This window comes from Arachis stenosperma, chromosome 7 (genome assembly GCF_014773155.1).
Source record: "Arachis stenosperma cultivar V10309 chromosome 7, arast.V10309.gnm1.PFL2, whole genome shotgun sequence".
NCBI classification, from domain to species: Eukaryota; Viridiplantae; Streptophyta; class Magnoliopsida; order Fabales; family Fabaceae; genus Arachis; species Arachis stenosperma.
Window position 1 is genome coordinate 30,943,094 of NC_080383.1, and position 3,734 is coordinate 30,946,827.

General features: G+C 40.4%; 1 non-coding gene across 1 annotated transcript; it reads left to right on the plus strand.

Annotated features, from left to right (window-relative positions):
* Positions 1-2,501: 2,501 nt before the first annotated feature.
* Positions 2,502-2,609, plus strand: LOC130942699 (small nucleolar RNA R71). Its single transcript, XR_009071260.1, has one exon. It is a non-coding gene; the product is annotated as a small nucleolar RNA R71 (small nucleolar RNA).
* The last annotated feature ends 1,125 nt before the right edge of the window (positions 2,610-3,734 follow it).

Sequence of the window (3,734 nt, forward strand, 5' to 3'; positions counted from 1 at the left end):
TGGTTATGGAAAAACAAAAAGCAATGCTTTTTACCACACCAAACTTAAAAGGTTTGCTCGTCCTCGAGCAAAAGAAGACAGAAGAGAGTAGAAGAAGAAGAAAAATAGAGGAGATGAAGGTGGCTTTGTGGTTCGGCCAAAGGGGGGAGAAGTAGTGTTTAGGGTGTGTGAAATGAAGGAGTGAAGATGGGTTTATATAGGGGTGGAGAGAGGGGTAGGGTTCGGCCATTATGGGTGGGTTTGGGTGGGAAAGTGGTTTGAATTTTGAATGGTGAGGTAGGTGGGGTTTTATGAAGGATGGATGTGAGTGGTGAAGAGAAAGATGGGATTTGATAAGTGAAGGGTTTTTGGGGAAGAGTGGTTGAGGTGATTGGTGAATGGGTGAAGAAGAAAGAGGGTGGTGGGGTAGGTGGGGATCCTGTGGGGTCCACAGATCCTGAGGTGTCAAGGAAAAGTCATCCCTGCACCAAGTGGTGAGCAAAATTGCTTTTCATGCCAATTCTGGCGTTAAACGCCGGGCTGGTGCCCATTTCTGGCATTTAACGCCAGCTTCTTGCCCTTTTCTGGCGTTTAACGCCAGTCTGGTGCCCCTTTCTGGCGTTAAACACCCAGAATGGTGCCAGATTGGGCGTTAAACGCCCATTTGCTAGCTTTACTGGCGTTTAAACACCAGCAAGTTCTCCTCCAGGGTGTGCTGTTTTTCTTTCTATTTTTCATTCTGTTTTTGCTTTTTCAATTGATTTTGCGACTTCTCATGATCATCAACCTACAGAAAACATAAAATAACAAAGGAAAATAGATTAAATATAACATTGGGTTGCCTCCCAACAAGCGCTTCTTTAATGTCAGTAGCTTGACAGAGGGCTCTCATGGAGCCTCACAGATACTCAGAGCAATGCTGGAACCTCCCAACACCAAACTTAGAGTTTGACTGTGGGGGCTCTGTTTGACTCTGTTTTGAGAGAAGCTCTTCATGCTTCCTCTCCATGGTGACAGAGGGATATCCTTGAGCCTTAAACACAAAGGATTCTTCATTCACTTGAATGATCAGTTCACCTCTATCAACATCAATCACAGCCTTTGCTGTGGCTAGGAAGGGTCTGCCAAGGATGATGGATTCATCCATGCACTTTCCAGTCTCTAGGACTATGAAATCAGCAGGGATGTAATGGTCTTCAATCTTCACCAAAACATCCTCTACAAGTCCATAAGCTTGTTTTCTTGAGTTGTCTGCCATCTCTAGTGAGATTCTTGCAGCTTGTACCTCAAAGATCCCTAGCTTCTCCATTACAGAGAGAGGCATGAGGTTTACACTTGACCCTAAGTCACACAGAGCCTTCTTGAAGGTCATGGTACCTATGGTACAAGGTATTGAAAACTTCCCAGGATCTTGTCTTTTTTGAGGTAATTTCTGCCTAGACAAGTCATCCAGTTTTTTGGTGAGCAAAGGAGGTTCATTCTCCCAAGTCTTATTACCAAATAACTTGTCATTTAGCTTCATGATTGCTCCAAGGTATTTAGCAACTTGCTCTTTAGTGACATACTCATCCTCTTCAGAGGAAGAATACTCATCAGAGCTCATGAATGGCAGAAGTAAATCCATTGGAATCTCTATGGTCTCAGTGTGAGCCTAAGATTCCCATGGTTCCTCATTAGGGAACTCATTGGAGGCCAGTGGTCGTCCATTGAAGGTCTTCCTCAGTGGCGTTCACTGCCTCTTCCTCCTCTCCAAATTCGGCCATGTTGATGACCTTGCACTCTCCTTTTGGATTTTCTTCTGTATTGCTTGGAAGAGTACTAGGAGGGAGTTCAGTAATTTTCTTGCTCAGCTGATCCACTTGTGCCTCTAAATTTCTAATGGAGGACCTTGTTTCAGTCATGAAACTTTGAGTGGTTTTGATTAGATCAGAGACCATGGTTGCTAAGTCAGAGTGGTTCTGCTTAGAATTCTTTGTCTGTTGCTGAGAAGATGATGAAAAAGGCTTGCCATTGCTAAACCTGTTTCTTCCACCATTATTGTTGTTGAAACCTTGTTGAGGTCTCTGTTGATCCTTCCATGAGAGATTTGGATGATTTCTCCATGAAGAATTATAGGTGTTTCCATAGGGTTCTCCCATGTAATTCACCTCTTCCATTGAAGGGTTCTCAGGATCATAAGCTTCTTCTTCAGATGAAGCATCCTTAGTACTGCCTGGTGCAGCTTGCATTCCAGACAGACTTTGAGAAATCAAATTGACTTGCTGAGTCAATATTTTGTTCTGAGCCAATATGGCATTCAGAGTATCAATCTCAAGAACTCCTTTCTTCTGATTTGTCCCATTGTTCACAGGATTCCTTTCAGAAGTGTACATGAATTGGTTATTTGCAACCATTTCAATTAGTTCTTAAGCTTCTGTAGGCGTCTTCTTCAGATGAAGAGATCCTCCAGCAGAGCTATCCAAAGACATCTTGGACAGTTCAGACAGACCATCATAGAAAATACCTATGATGCTCCATTCAGAAAGCATGTCAGAAGGACACTTTCTGATTAATTGTTTGTATCTTTCCCAAGCTTCATAGAGGGATTCTCCTTCCTTCTGTCTGAAGGTTTGGACTTCCACTCTAAGCTTACTCAATTTTTGAGGTGGAAAGAACTTTGCCAAGAAGGCATTGACTAGCTTTTCCCAAGAGTTCAGGCTTTCTTTAGGTTGTGAGTCCAACCATATCCTAGCTCTGTCTCTTACAGCAAAAGGGAATAGCATAAGTCTGTAGACCTCAGGGTCAACCCTATTAGTCTTGACAGTGTCACAGATTTGCAAGAATTCAGCTAAAAACTGATGAGGATCTTCCAATGAAAGTCCATGGAACTTGCAATTCTGTTGCATTAGAGAAACTAATTGAGGCTTAAGCTCAAAGTTGTTTGCTCTAATGGCAGGGATAGAGATGCTTCTCCCATAGAAGTCGGGAGTAGGTGCAGTAAAGTCACCCAGCACCTTCCTTGCATTGTTGGCATTGTTGTTGTTTTCGGCTGCCATGGGTTCTTCTTCTTTGAAGATTTCTGTTAGGTTCTCTACAGAGAGTTGTTCCTTAGCTTCTCTTAGCTTTCGCTTTAAGGTCCTTTCAGGTTCAGGGTCAGCCTCAACAAGAATGCTTTTGTCTTTGCTCCTGCTCATATGAAAGAGAAGAGAACAAGAAAATATGGAATCCTCTATGTCACAGTATAGAGATTCCTTGAGGTGTCAGAGGAAAAGAAAAATAGAAGGAGAGGTAGAAGAATTCGAACTTATCAAAAGAGATGGAGTTCGAATTGTTCCTTGAGGAATAGTGTTAGTCCATAAATAGAAGGATGTGAGAAGAGGGGAAGAAATTTTCGAAAATTAAGTAAAAGATTTTAAAAACATTTTGAAAAATAGTAATTGATTTTCGAAAACTAAGATTGAAAAAAAATCAAGTGATTTTTGAAAAAGATTTTGAAATTAGAAATCAAAAAGATATGATTGAAAACTATTTTGAAAAAGATATGATTAAGAAGATATGATTGAAAAGTTATGGTTTTTAAAAGATATGATTGAGAAGATATGATTTGAAAAACAATTTAAAAAGATTTGATTTTAAAAATTAATGATTTGGCTAACAAGAAAAGATATGATTCAAACATTAAACCTTTCTCAATAGAAAAGGCAACATACTTGAAATGTTGAATCAAATCATTAATTGATAGCAAGTATTTTTGAAAATGGAAAGAAATTGATTTT